Source organism: Scyliorhinus canicula, chromosome 4 (assembly GCF_902713615.1).
Source record: "Scyliorhinus canicula chromosome 4, sScyCan1.1, whole genome shotgun sequence".
Classification (NCBI taxonomy): Eukaryota; Metazoa; Chordata; class Chondrichthyes; order Carcharhiniformes; family Scyliorhinidae; genus Scyliorhinus; species Scyliorhinus canicula.
Genome location: NC_052149.1, coordinates 230,733,637 through 230,748,999, shown reverse-complemented (window position 1 = coordinate 230,748,999; position 15,363 = coordinate 230,733,637).

Below are 15,363 nucleotides of genomic sequence, written 5' to 3'. Positions count from 1 at the left end.
ATGGAAGGTCATCAACCTGAAACGGTAGCTCGGTTTCTCTCAGGAGGAGTGGTTAGCACTGCTGCATCATGGCACCGAGGACCTGGGTTCAATCCTGGCCCCGGGTCGCTGTCCGTGTGGAGTTGACATATTCTTCCTAAGACTGCGTGGGTCTCACCCCCACAACCCAAAGATGTGCAGGTTAGGTGGATTGGCCATGATTAATTACCTCTTAGCAGGTGCTGCCTGATCTGCTGGGTATTTTCCGTTTCTTATATTTTGACCAAGCATTTGATCATTTGACCTAATAACACTTTATGTGTCTCAGTGTCACCCTTTGTTTTATCATGCTCCTGTGAAGCATCTTGGAATGTTTGAGGGCAACTAGCGATGGGCAATGATTGTTGGCCAAGCCAGAGACACACAACCTGGAGAGGAAGTTTAAACAATTCAATGTGCTGTGGTCGATGAACCAGATGCTGTTCTCGTGAACAAACAGGAGTTTGTTGAGAACAAGGAACAGAAGCCACTGGGGTCGCTGCCCTGGGGCAGCACAGAGATGTGTCTCCAGCCCTTACATCTTTATTACATGGCTCCCCGATCTATTCTGCCTGGGAGCATTCTCCACCCTCTAGGGCGATCACCTGCTCTCAGCCCCAGGAGCCATGTATTCCTTCTCAGCTGTGCTGTCTTAAAGAGACAGGCCCCTCCCCCTTTAACTTTTTAATACAATCTTCAAAATGAATCTACTCAACCCAAATTCTATATAAACATTATACATGCAAGTTAGACATTTATAAGTCGAAGTAGCAATTGTTCGCTTAAGAGATCTTGAAGCTTGCAATTATCATGACATTTCTACTAGCAGGCTTCAGCTATGCATGTTTCCATATATAGTCTTGTAATGGACTAATCCATACAGGCTGGCGGCTTTCCGAGCTCTGTCCTAGACTCTGTGTTGACCAAGGGCTATGTAGATGGTGTCAATCTCCAATCCCCCATTGGTCCTTTCCTCTGTCACGTACCTTACTATACAAAGCATGCAGACACCCTCATCGCAATACAGCACAGTCTTATATCTTGATATCTCATTTATGGACTCGGTCTGTCACTTGTGAAGGCGATGGTTTCTGGTATTTTTGTAGTATGATAAATTCTCTTTCATTTGAGCATTTCCATTTTCATCTATCCCATTGACCATGTTATCTTATTAGCTCCTGTGCATATCTATTAGTGTGAGCATTTCAGTGATCTTCCAGAATGGGTGGCACCGGAGCACAGCGGTTAGCACTGTTGCTTCACAGCGCCAGGGACCTGGTTTCGATTCCCGGCTTGGGTCACTGTCTGTGCCAAGTCTGCACGTTCTCCCGTGTCTGCGTGGGTTTCCTCCGGGTGCTCCAGTTTTCTCCCACCAGTCCCAAACGACGTGCTTGTTAGGTGAATTGGACATTCTGAATTCTCCCTCGGCGTACCTGAGTAGGCGCCGGAGTGTGGCGACGAGGGGCTTTTCACAGTAGTGTTGATGTAAGCCTACTTGTGACACCAATAAAGATCATTATTATGACATTCCAGTTTCCCTCCTGGTGCATTAACCGAGCTTCTGTTTGGGCATGAGGACTTCTTTATGCCAGACATCCACTTCTTCCTCCACCCCTAAGTTTCTCTCACTCTGGCACCACTAGCGGCAGTTTGGTCTGAGCCCGTTGCAGCTCCATCTCCATCTCCTGGAGTCAGTTTGCCTGTTTCTTTAACAACTCCATACCTTCCTCTTGATAATCATTTGAAGTACCTGTCATGATATTCAGACACACACATAATGATATACAGACAAGCAGCTAATGGACACAGAGAACAGGACACGACCAATAAGCAGGCAGGACACTCAGGGGTGGGATCTGACTATAAAAGACACGAGGCATTCACACTCCACCTCTTTCCACCGATGAACATCGAGAGAGTCAGTCAAGGGTGTTGTTACAATCTCACACCTCCACCACGTGGCTAAGAGCTAGTCTGGTTCAGTCAGACAGAGTAACCACACTTAAGTTAGCAGAGAGTCGAACTCACAGAGAACTGTGCTAACTGTGCTATTAGTTCAATAAACCTGATTGAACTAACTTCAAGGTCTGGAGTATCTTTCTGATCTAAGCTGTATCCAGTTTCAGCCAGTGTTAGACCAGTGTATTTAACACGACAGAACCCTTGCTAACAATTACAAAGTGGCCCCTCGGTATAACGAGAGTTCTCTGCAGTGATTGCTGCCTTCAACCTGCTTCCAAATTAGTTCCAACTGAACTTCATTTCCTAAATGTTGTCTTCCCAAACTCTGACTCAATTGGGAGCTGACCAGTCTGTATGCGATCCTTCAACTTTTCCCCTTGCTTTCTGACCCTTCTTGTCAGCATGTGTTAGTTTTACCCTTGATCCATTCGTCATATGGATAAGGTGCTCCATCAGCACTCCAGTCTTGACTTCCAGCTCTGAGATTTGCCATCCGTTTTATGTTCCATTGCTGAACACCTCGGTGTTCTGCCTCGATTATTGTGGCCTTTCTTCTGGCCATAATAACTCTCTCTTGTCAAAAAGGTTCACAACTATTCTCCAGTCCCTCATTCTGCTTTTGCTTTCAAGGTTGAATCCAACATCCCCTTCAAACAACATTTGATAACAACTTCTCCCTTCTCATGCTATGCATGGTTTTGGACCATTCCCACATTCCTTTTATTGTGGTTACGTCAAACCCTGCTTCTACATTCAACATTTAGTTATTCTTCCTGTTTTGTTGATTGGACAATTTTCCTGAATTGCTCGCAGTTATGTTCCTCCTTTGGGTTTGCCCACTGCTGTGACCTCAACTGCACCCTCAGACACCAGACAGTTTCTGCCTGTTTCAGAATGCCCATTTCGCAAGCTTTTGTGTTTTCCACATGACTGGTATTTGATCATTTGATTGAATCTGCAAGGAATTCCCGATAATGGCTCTTGTAAACTTCTTGTAAGCTTCCACGTGCTTTAGCTCCTCTGCTCACTCGAAGCCCCATGAGCCTTCAGCATTCTTCTAAATCCCTAATATTTATTTCCAGTGAGGCAACCTTGGTGTCCTCTGTTCAAATATGGCAGCCTTTAACATTAAGTGATTCAATCTCAATGTGTTGCTTCCAATCAGAATTGTGATTGTTTAATGTTTCAAGCTTGGTTTCCAAGGCAAGGGAGTTCAGGTTTCTTCCTGGACAAATCCTGTTTTTACTGAGCAATCTTATTTTTCATGAGCTTTGAATGACTCTTGTGGTAAATGATTAAGGCTGTCCTACATAAACGACATGGATCACACATCTTTCATGCGTTTCACTCGGAGACCAGTGGTTGTCACACCCATCACAAAACTGAAAGTCTCCATTGCGATGGGATTTCCTTGGGTCTCCTCAAGTTCCATTCCGCTTGTGCTTTTAAAAAATTTTTTGTCGGGCACTGTGGCACAGCGGTTAGCACCGTTGCCTCACAGCTCCAGGGTCCCGTGTTCAATTCCGGCCTCGGGTGACTGTCTGTGTGGAGTTTGCACGTTTCCCCGTGTCTGCGTGGGTTTCCTCCGGGTGCTCCGGTTTCCTCCCACAGTCCAAAGATGTGCAGGTTAGGTGGTTTGGCCATGATAAATTGTTACTTCATGTCCAAAAGATTAGGTGGGGCTACTGGGATGGGGTGGAGGTGTGGGGTTAAGTAGGGTGCTCTTTCCAAGGGCCGGTGCAATCTGGATGGGCTGAATGGCCTCCTTCTCCACTGTAAATTCTATGATTCTATAACTCTAGTCCCCCTTACTGCTGGCTGTGAATGTTGTCCTGTTTCTTATAGGTCCTGGCAGATTTCCCAGCCACTTCCACCTTTGGAATAGTGATGTTCTTTTTTCTTGACTTGACTTTGATGTATCTGGGCAGCTTCTTCTTTAGGCCTTCTTCTTCAGGGTGGCACGGTGACACAGTGTTTAGCAAATTGCTTCACAGCTCCAGGGTCCCAATTTCGATTCCCAGCTTGGGTCACTGTCTGTGCAGAGTCTGCACGTTCTCCCCGTGTCTGCGTGGGTTTCCTCCGGGTGCTCCGGTTTCTTCCCACAGTCTAAAGATGTGCCGGTTAGGTGGTTTGGCCACGCTAAATTGCCCTTAGTGTCCAAAAGGGTTAGATGGGGTTACTGGGTTACAGGGAGAGGGTGGAGGTGTGGGTTTAGGTAGGGTAATCTTTCCATGGGCCAGTGCAGATTTGATGGGCCGAATGGCCCCCTTTAGCACTGTAAATTCTATAATCTATGACCAGGGTCACAAGCTTTGAACTCATTTCCTACTTGCTGCATTTGTTGCCGTCAATGTCATCCACTGCGTCACCCTCTCTGGGGTTTCATTTACTGCCTCCTCTGAGTCTGCATTTGGCATTCCCTGAAGGACGTATTACCTCCCCTGAACCCAGTATTGCCTCTACCTCGAGGTCTTCACTTCCTTCTCTGAGGTCAGCTGTGTTAAGAAAGAGTTAATTTTCCCAGTGATTGAGTTACAATTGTGGTTTTAATTGTTTAATAGACCACACTGATTGTTTGGTAGTCTGCACATATACAATCGGGATGCAGGTGACACTGTGGGGTTGATGGAGAAATGATTGTTGGACACAATGGGTGGGCTTCTCCGACCCCCCCCCCCCCCCCCCCCCCCCCCCGGCCCGGTCAGAGAATCCCCGGGGGAGCGGCACGAATCCCGCCCCGCCACCCTGACTCCGGCTGCCGTATTCTCCAGAACCATTTTACGGGCGGGGGTTACGCCACGCCGGTCTGGGGCCATTTGCAGCTGCCCCCCCCCCCCGCCGAATCTCCAGACCCCGATGGGCCGAGCAGGCATCCATTTTTGGCCAGTCCTGCCGGCGTGGGTTACGCATGGTCCCACACGGCGGGACCTGGCAGGTAGGTTGGCGGGGGCGGTCCTCGGAGGGGGCACGGGGGGATCCAACCCTGCGGGGGTGCCCCCACGGTGGCCTGGCCCGCGATCGGGGACCACCGATCGGCAGGTGGGCCTGTGCCATGGGGGCACTCTTTTTCTTCCGCTGCCGCCACGGCCTCCACCAAGGCGGAGGTGGAAGAGACCCCCTCTACCGCGCATGCGCGGTGGTGACATCAGCGGCCGCTGAAGCTCCGGCGCATGCTCGGACTCACGCCGACCGGCGAAGGCCATTCGGCCAGTCCCGACTCCGGGTGGCATGGCGCCAAAAGCAGTTGGCGGAGCGGGAGCCACTCCGGCACGGACCTAGCCCCTAAAGGTGCGGAGAATTACACACCTTTGGGGAAGCCCGACGCCGGAGTGGTTGGCGCCTCTCCGCCACTCCGGGACCCCCCGCCCCGCCGGTCGGGGAGAATTTCACCCAAGGAGTTTGTTGATCACAAGGATCAGTGGCACAATGGTCACTGGCCTCGTTCCCCGGCCTTACACGGTTACATGACTCCCCGATGTCTTCTGCCCAGGAGGAGACTCCGCCCTCTGGGGTGATCACCGGCTCTTGGTCCCCATTGGTCCCCGGGAGCCAGGTGATCCTCCTCTGCGCAGTCTTAACCAATCAAGCACCTCAATCTACTACAGGTGCTTAATAAATGTAAGTTGTTCAGGGCAGCATGGTGACGCAGTGGTTAGCACTGCTGCCGACAGCGCTGAGGTCCCAGGTTCGATCCCGGCTCTGGGTCACTGTCCGTGTGGAGTTTGCACATTCTCCCCGTGTCTGCGTGGGTTTCACCCCCACAACCCAAAGATGTGCAGGGTAGGTGGATCGGCCCACGCTAAATTACCCCTTAACTGGAAAACAAAATAATAATTGGGTACTCTAAATTTGAAAAATATAAATAAGTTGTTGTTGTCTTCCCTTCAATCTGTGGACCTCCTCATTTCAGTCTCCGAACCTCCATCCCATTTGCTCAATGAGTATTTTCAAATGCGAGCACTCGCACCGCCGCTGCACAGCATTCCGAGTAATCCCGGGCGGGATTCTCCCATCCCACGGCAGAGTGTTCACGCCGTCGCATTTTACAATGGGGTGAACGGGCCGCTGCCAGGAGTAATTCTGGCCCCTACAGGGGGGCCAGCGCGGAGCTGGAGTGGTTCAGGCTGCTCCAGCTGCCGATCCCGGCGCGAACTGTGCGCCGCGGGATCCGCGCATGCGCAGTGGCCTCCTTCAACGTGCCGGCCCCGACGCAACATGGCGCAGGACTACAGGGGCCGGCGTGTAGGAAAGGAGGCCCCCAGCCAGAGAGGCCGGCCCGCAGATCGGTGGGCCGCGATCGTGGGCCAGGCCGCATCGGAGCCCCCACCCCCCCCCGCCCCCCGGGGTCGGAGCCCCCCTCCCCCCCTCACAGGCCGCCACCCGGCGCTTGCACGCAGAGTTCCCGCTGGCTGCGAGCAGCTGTGGACGGCGCCAGCGGGACTCAGCGTTTTAACTGTGGCCGCTCGGCCCATCCCGGGGTGAGAATCGGCGGACCGGCCGCATAGAGCGGCGCTGCACCAAACACACCGCCGCCAATGGCGCCGATTCTCCGCGCTGCTTCGGGGCGGCATAGCCCAGTTGCGGGGATTCTCCGGCCCGGCCCTGGGCTGAGAGAATCCCGCCCCTCATCTCCTCAGTAAAACATTGGCGGTGTCCAGCATTGTTATTTTTTTTTAATGAATTTAGATTACCCAATTCATGTTTTCCAATTATGGGCAATTTAGCGTGGCCAATCCACCTACCCTGCACTTTGGGTTGTGGGGGGGAGACCCACACAGACACGGGGAGAATGTGCAAACTCCACACGGACAGTGACCCAGAGCCGGGATCGAACCTGGGACCTCAGCGCTGTGAGGCAGCAGTGCTACCCACTGCGCCACCGTGCTGCCCCCATTGTTGATGTCAACAGCGGCGTTGAGTCCTTTCATTTACAAAGAGACGCGAAACACAAAACATTTCCCGTGGAGAAGATTAAAGGCATCAGAGCCATGTGGCTCTATGAAGAATTAAAAACTTTAATCCGCCTGAACTCACTGTCACTTGCGGAGATTTGAGAAATGTCAGCCTAATTAAATGGGAATCAATATTTCTTGTTTAAGAACATGGACTAAAAATGGGTTTAATTGTTCAGTTTTAATAGAATCACAGAATGAGTCGGTTCAGAGGGAGACGGATGTGTGGGCTCTCTTTGAGAGCAGAATTATTCAGCAATTTGAAATTGAATGATGTGCAGTTAGCTTCTCAAAGCCCATCCTCGGTAGGACTTGCTCAACACCCAATTCATGAACAATGCAGTTGATCGTCTCCAGATGGAGGAATTCCACCAGGGCTGCCAGTCAGTCCACAGCTGTAGGCGGTGCTGCCTATCGCCAGCCGAGCAGGATTCTCTGCCGTGCGATTAGAGAAGCCAAAGCCAGGTCGGAGGCCCCCTTGCCCATGTGTAGCTCTGGCCGTTCCGATACCCCGAAGATTGCCACTCTCGGGCACTGCTCCACCCTCACTCCCACAACCTCAGAGATTGCCTCGAACAAAGCTGTCCAGAACCTGACACGTCTGGGGCAAGGAGGATCAAGTACGCCATCCGAGGGTCAGAAGAAGGTTTCCACAAAGCGTGGGGGCAATTCGTCTGCCTGTTCCAAGACCTGTTTGAGGTCAACAGCGACTAGGGAAATAGGGAGAGACGGGGGAGAGCAGACACAAACACACAATACAGGGAGGTACAAAGGGAGAAGGGGAGAGGAAACGAGGAGGAAACCCAGGGAAGCATGGGGGGGGGGGGGGGAGGAGAGGGGGCAGGAAGCTCCCCCACAATTCCACAAGGAGGAAAAAAGACCAGGCGCTCAGCGATAGAATACCCAGGGCAGAAGAGGGGGATACCAAGAAGGGGATAGGGAGGAGGACAGGGAGAGGGGGAAGGGGAAACATATACCGAGAAAGATGTATGTAAATAAGAAACTGTATAAATTGTAAATATCGGACGCAAGAGTTTCATTCTGTAAAATTGAAAAATGGCAATAAAAACATTTTAAGAAACCAATGCAGGTGAGATGCTCCCTCTGTACGCCATCCCCCTTAGGGATTCCCCCCAGTCCCCACCTCCCACCCAACTCCCCCCCCACCTCACCCCAACCCCCCCACCCCTACCCCACCCCTACCCAACCACTAGTACACAGGGTGTTATGCCTTCTGTTCCCTTGAAGTTGGTAATCACAATGTTGCTCAAATGGAGCTTCAAGGTGTATTTCTTTCAGGTCTCTCTATGGGTGCTGGACTCCAGTGCAGCAGTAAAATATACTCCGCTACCATCCCAGACCATACCCCAACAGTGACTCGGATACTGGGCCGCAACTCCAATATTTTAGTTTATTTGTAAGACTGTGTGGAAAGAATGATCCGCCCCAGGTGTGATTGCATGAAAAAATAGGGTTTGATTATTTTTTAAACTAAACTTTATTGTAACTGCAATATTAAATGTTTTAGCTTCACAGAAAAGAACAGCTTACAATTTACACATGAAGCACTATTACTCAATTTCCCATTAAGCAAGAAAAGAAACATACAGCTGTCAGTCTATCTTACCGCGGGAGAATTGTGAACACAGCATCAGGCAGATCAGAAGGCAAATTCTCGCTCAGTGTCTCCACCAACTCCCTGCCTCTCTGACTTTCTGAGCTCCCCACAGCAATGACCTCACTTCCCAAGCTGGGAAACACATTGGACGGGATTTTCCGTCCCTGGACTTCTACGACAGTAAAGCTAGCGTCGCACCTGGACCGAATCAGTGACTGCAGAGGGGCTAGCAATGGCGCCACATGGAACACAATCGATTCCAGTGAAAAACGCTGCGGGATTCGCTGGGTCCGTGATTGACACTGGGGAGGCTGACAAGCTGCAGCCGCACATACACATTACCCTCCCCACACACACCATCCCAGCCAACAAGATGGTACTGGAGTGCGCCCATCCCGCTGATGGGTCAGCTGGGACCAGAGGGCACCAAGGGGGGACATCCATTCAGCCTGCGGAATAGAATCCCGACAGTGGAGAAGGAGGCCATTTGGCCCATCGGGTCTGCACTGACTCTCCGAAAGAGGACTTTCACTAAGCCCACTTCCCTATGCTATCCCTATTACCCCGGGCATTGATCATGGCCAATCCAGCCAAATATGCACATCTTTGGACTGTGGGAGGAAACCAGAGCAGCCAGAGGAAATCGACGCAGACAAGGGGAGAACGTGCAAACTCCGCACAGACAGTCGCCCAAGACCGGAATTGAACCCGAGTCCCTAGCGCTGTGAGGCAGCAGTGTTAACCACTGTGCCGCGTACATGGTGGCAAATGGTTAAGAAAGAAAGAACTTGCTTTCATATATTACCTTTCATGATTTGAGGACATCCCAAAGCACTTTCCAGCCAATTCAGTACTTTTGAATTGTGGGCACTCTACTAATGATGGCACACACCAAGATCCCTCATGTGATCATGCAATATCTGGTCAGAGTTAATGAGACAGGTGATGAAATGTTGAGAAGTTCCGGTCACCAAAAGATTAGCTTCTTGGTAGTTGGAGCTGAAACGATCAACATATCTGATGATGGATTAACATTGGACTGGGTCGCCCAGGAGAATTGTTCCACCCTTCTTCAAAATAGGACGATGGGATCAGAGAGGACAAACAGGGCCTTTGGCCATTGTCTCAATAGAAACGTGGTATCTCCAACAGCACGACACTCGCTCATTACTGCATTGGAGTGTGGTGATATGATTTGCATAGCTGTCTGCCATTGGTGCAGAACACCGGCTTACCATTGGCCCTGGTCGGTCATGTGCCTCTCGACCGATTGGTTGAGACCAAGCATGTGACAGCTCTCCGATTGGTCGAGAGGCTGAGTTAATCATGCCTCCACACCGAGGTATAAATAGTCGGAACGCCCGGCAGTCGTCCATTTTATTGTAGTCAACCGCAGGGCTAAGTTCTAGCTTATTAAAGCCTAACTTTTCTACAGCAACTCGCCTCTGGTGCAATTGATGGTTCATCAATTTAATAAGCTAGATTTTTGAAGATGGAGTTCCGGATCAAGCCCGAATGCCTCCGCATCAGCCCGCAAACTCAGAACTCTGCAGAACTTTTTCAACATTGGCTGGCATGTCTCGCTGGATACCTGGAGTCTGCAACCAGCCCCCCCACCATGGCACAGAAGCTTCACATCCTCCACTCCAGCGTGGGCACGGCGGCCTACGCGATAATCAAGGAGGAGAAAGATTACGATGCGGCCATGCTAAAGCTGAATGGACAATTCCTTAAACCAGTCAACAGAATATTCGCCCGACATCTGCTGGCTACCAGACCACAGCTCCCCGGTGAGTCATTAGATGATTTTTACCAGGCCCTCGCTGTCCTGGGAGGAATTGCTCCTGCCTCCAAGTTTCAGCTACGGAGCACATGGAACTGCTGATCAGAGACGCTTATGTGGCTGGGATGTAGTCCCCCGCTATCCGCCAGCGGATGTTGGAGAAAGACGACCTCAGCCTAACTGAGGCACGGACTCTCTCCACCTCCCTGGAGGTCGTCGATTTAAACGCCCGCGCCTATGTCCCCAGCCGTGCTGCACCATCCTGGGCCTCCTGGCACGCTTCCCCACCGCCATCCGCCGCTCCCGACCTCCCTCAGGCCTGCGCCGCGGGACGCCCCAACAAGTCCACGGGGCCCCGCTGCTACTTTTGCGGGTTCGCGAAACACCCTCGCCCGCGCTGCCCAACCCGCTCTGCCCTCTGTAAGAGCTGCGGGAAGAAGGGCCACTTCTCCACTGTCTGCCAGGCCAAAACGGTCGCTGCGGTTCCGAGCAGCGACCAGGGATCCCCACCTCCGGGCCCTTGCTGGCCCCTCCTGGGCTCCGCACAACTCACTCCCCCCAGCCCCCGGGCCCCCGCGCCTGGCCTACGTGCCTCTCTCTCTCCTCCGGGCCCTCCCGGTCCCCGCCTGGGCTCCGCACAACTCACTCCCCCCAGCCCCCGGGCCCCCGCGCCTGGCCTGCATGCCTCCCTCTCTCCTCCGGACCCTTCCGGGCCCCACCTGGGCACCGCACAACTCACTCCCCCCAGCCCCCGGGCCCCTGCGCCTGGCCTGCATGCCTCCCTCTCTCCTCCGGGCCCTTCCGGGCCCCTCCAGCGCACCGCGCTACTCTTCGCTCACCGCCCCCGGGCCCCTGCGCCTGGCCTGCGCGCCTCTCTGCTCCCGCTCCCGGCCGCTCCGATCAGCCCGCCGGCACCGCTAACCCCGTCCCCAGCAACCACGAGGGCCCCATGGGCGTCGCCATCTTGGGGCCCCTACTCCACGTGCGGGTCCTGGGCGCCACCATCTTGGGGCGCCGACCCCACGTGCGGGTCCTGGGCGCCGCCATCTTGGGGCGCCGACCCCACGTGCAGATCCTGGGCACCACCTTCCGGGACTGGCACGCAAGGTTCTTCCAGCATCTACTCGGACGACGATGACGAATACGGATTTTCTCCACGGCCCGCGGCCATTCAGCTCGACCAGTCACGTCCACGCACGCTCGCCAAGACGACAACGCTGATCGACATCAACGGCCACGAGATGGGCTGCCTGCTGAACTCCGGGAGCACGGAAAGCTTCGTTCACCCTGCCACGGTAAGACGCTGCGCGCTCCCTGTCCATCCTGTAAAACACAAAATCGGGTTGGCCTCAGGTTCGCACTCCGTCTGCATCACCGGCTGCTGCATCGCGGACATCACTGTCCAAGGGAAGGTTTTTTTAAATTATCAACTCCTTGTCCTCCCTGACCTTTGCGCACCGGCACTCCTAGGACTGGACTTCCAGTGCAACCTGCAGAGCTTGACCTTCCAATTCGGCGGCCCTATACCCCCCCTCACTGTCTGCAGCCTCGCGTCCCTCAAAGTGGACCCCCCCCTTGTTTGCTAATCTCACCCCCGATTGCAAACCCGTCGCGACACGGAGCAGACGGTACAGCGCCCAGGACGGGTCCTTCACCAGGTCCGAGGTCCAGAGGTTGCTGAAGGAAGGGGTCATCGAGGGCAGCAACAGTCCCTGGCGAGCCCAAGTGCTGGTGTTCTGGACTGGGGAGAAAAACCGGATGGTCATCGACTATAGCCTGACCATCAACCGGTTTACGCAACTGGACGCGTATCCCTCTCCCCCGTATTTCCACCATGGTAAACGATATCGCGAAATACAAAGTCTTCTCCACTGTGGACCTTAAGTCCGCTTACCACCAGCTCCCCCTCCGCGCGAGTGATCGCAAATACACCGCGTTTGAGGCAGATGGGCGCCTCTACCACTTCCTTAGGGTTCCATTTGGTGTCACAAATGGGGTCTCGGTCTTCCAACGGGAGATGGACCGAATGGTCGACAAGCATGGGTTACGGGCTACCTTCCCGTATCTCGATAATGTCACAATCTGCGGCCACGATCAGCAGGACCATGACACCAACCTCCAGAAATTCCTCCACACCGCAAAACTCCTTAACCTCACTTACAATAAGGATAAGTGCGTGTTTAGCACCAACCGTCTAGCCATCCTCGGCTACGTAGTGCATAACGGAGTGATAGGCCCCGACCCCGAACACATGTGCTCCCTGCTGGAACTCCCTCTCCCCAATACCCTCAAACCCCTCAAACGCTGCCTGGGTTTCTTCGCTTACTACGCCCAATGGGTTCCCAATGACGCTGACAAGGCCCGTCCCCTCATTCAGACCACGACCTTCCCGCCGTCGACAGAGGCCTGCCAGGCCTTTAGCCACATCAAAGCGGACATCGCAAAGGCCACGATACGTGCCATCGACGAGTCCCTCCCCTTCCAGGTCGAGAGCGACGCATCAGAAGTAGCTCTGGCGGCCACCCTGAACCAAGCGGGCAGACCCGTGGCCTTCTTCTCCAGAACCCTCCAGGCTTCCGAACTCCGCCACCCCTCTGTGGAAAAGGAAGTCCAGGCCATAGTCGAAGCTATGCAACATTGGAGGCACTATTTGGCCGGCAGGAAGTTTACCCTCCTCACAGACCAACGGTCAGTAGCCTTCATGTTTGATAATGCACAAAGGGGCAAAATTAAGAATGACAAGATCTTACGGTGGCGGATCGAGTTGTCCACGTACAACTATGAGATCTTGTATCGTCCTGGGAAGCTCAATGAGCCTCCTGATGCCCTGTCCCGCGGCACCTGCACCAGTGCGCAGATAGACCGCCTCCGCTCCCTCCACACGGACCTCTGACATCCAGGGGTGACCCGTCTCTACCATTTCATAAAGGCCCGCAACCTGCCTTTCTCCATCGCGGAAGTCAGGACAGTAACCCGTGACTGCCACATCTGCGCCGAGTGCAAACCGCACTTCTACCGCCCCGAGCGCGCACACCTGATCAAAGCATCCCGTCCCTTCGAACATCTCAGCATTGACTTCAAGGGGCCCCTTCCCTCTAACAACCGCAACATTTACTTCCTGGCGGTAATCGACGAATACTCCCGCTTCCCCTTCGCCATTCCCTGCCCTGACATGACCACATCGACCGTCATTAAGGCCCTCCTCTCCATCTTCTCCCTGTTCGGCTACCCCACGTACATACACAGCGATCGGGGGTCCTCCTTTATGAGCGACGAGCTGCATCAATTCCTGCTCAACAGGGACATTGCCTCTAGCAGGACGACCAGCTATAACCTCCGGGGTAACGGACAGGTTGAGCGGGAGAATGGTACCATCTGGAAGACCATACTACTGGCCCTCCGGTCCAGAGATCTCCCTATTTCCCGGTGGCAAGAGGTTATCCCCGATGCCCTACATTCTATCCGCTCACTCCTCTGTACCGCAACAAATCAGACACCTCATGAACGTCTTCTTGTCTTCACCAGGAAGTCGTCCTCCGGATCCCCTCTCCCGACGTGGCTGGCCGCCCCCGGACCCATCTTGCTCCGGAAGCATGTGCGGGTGCACAAGTCCGACCCGTTGGTGGAACAAGGCCAGTTACTCCACGCTAACCCGCAGTATGCGTATGTGGAGTACCCCGACGGTCGGCAGGACACGGTCTCCCTCCGGGACCTGGCACCCGCCGGCGTGCGGCCTTCCCCCCCTTCACCACAGACCCCCCCCTGTTTTTTTTCCCCCAGCGCCCCACTCAGGTCACCCCTTCCCCATCCATGGCGTCTCCACAGCCAGCTCGGATGACGGAGACTGTTCAAGGACCATCGCTCCCGGACTCCAGGACATCAGCGGAACCACCACCATCGGCTGAACAGACGTCTCCTACTCCACTGCGGCGGTCTGCCAGAACGTCATGGGCCACAAAAAGACTGATCGAATCGATTTAAATTACAACAGCTCCATGGACTTTGTTGGGACTTTGTGTAATATTGCTAATTGTCTGGGCCAGTGGGAAGCCAAAAATGTAATAAAAGAAAAGGAGAGAAATTTTTTGTTCTCCCGGCTGCTACTCATATCACCAGTTCTCTCCCCCCCCCCCCCGCCCCCGGCTCTCGTTGATACCCCCCCCCCCCCCCCCGGCTTCTTTCTCCGCAAGGGGTGAATGTGGTTAGATGATTTGCATAGCTGTCTGCCATTGGTGCTGAACACCGGCTTACCATTGGCCCTGGTTGGTCATGTGCCTCTCGACCGATTGGTTGAGACCAGTCATGTGACAGCTCTCCGATTGGTCGAGAGGCTGAGTTAACCATGCCTCCACACCGAGGTATAAATAGTCGGAACGCCCGGCGGTCGTCCATTTTATAGTAGTCAACTGCAGGGCTAAGTTCTAGCTTATTAAAGCCTAACTTTTGTATAGCAACTCATCTCTCGTGCAATTGATGGCTCATCATGGAGTATCCATCTGGATCTTGTGCTTGAGCCTTGGAGTGGGACTTGAACCCACGACCTTTCTGGATTAAAGTTGAAAGTGCTGCCAACTGAGACACAGCTGATGTTTGAAGATATAGTAAATCAGTCAGTACAGACCGTGTGTAGCAAAGCTTGGACCATAAACTCCTGTTAATGGAAGGGGCGATTGTGGGATTGAGGAGACACAGGGAAGGCAGACAGAGGGAGGAGAGATGGATGGAGAATAAGAAGATAGAGTGAAGGGGAGATGGATGAAGATGTAGACAGCGGGAGGGTATATGGGGGAGAGATGGAGGGAAGGGAAGATGGAGGAAGGGGCAGAAATGGAGCGAGGGGTAGAGATGGAGGGAATGGGAGAGATGAAGAGAGGCGTAGAGATGGAGAGTAGGATAGATGGAGGTTGGGAGGAGAGTTGGAGGGAGGGGGAGAGTTGGAGGGAGGGAGGGAGGGAGAGTTGGAGGGAGGGAGGGAGGGAGGGAGGAGGGAGAGTTGGAGGGAGGGAGGGGGGAGAGTTGGAGGGAGGAGT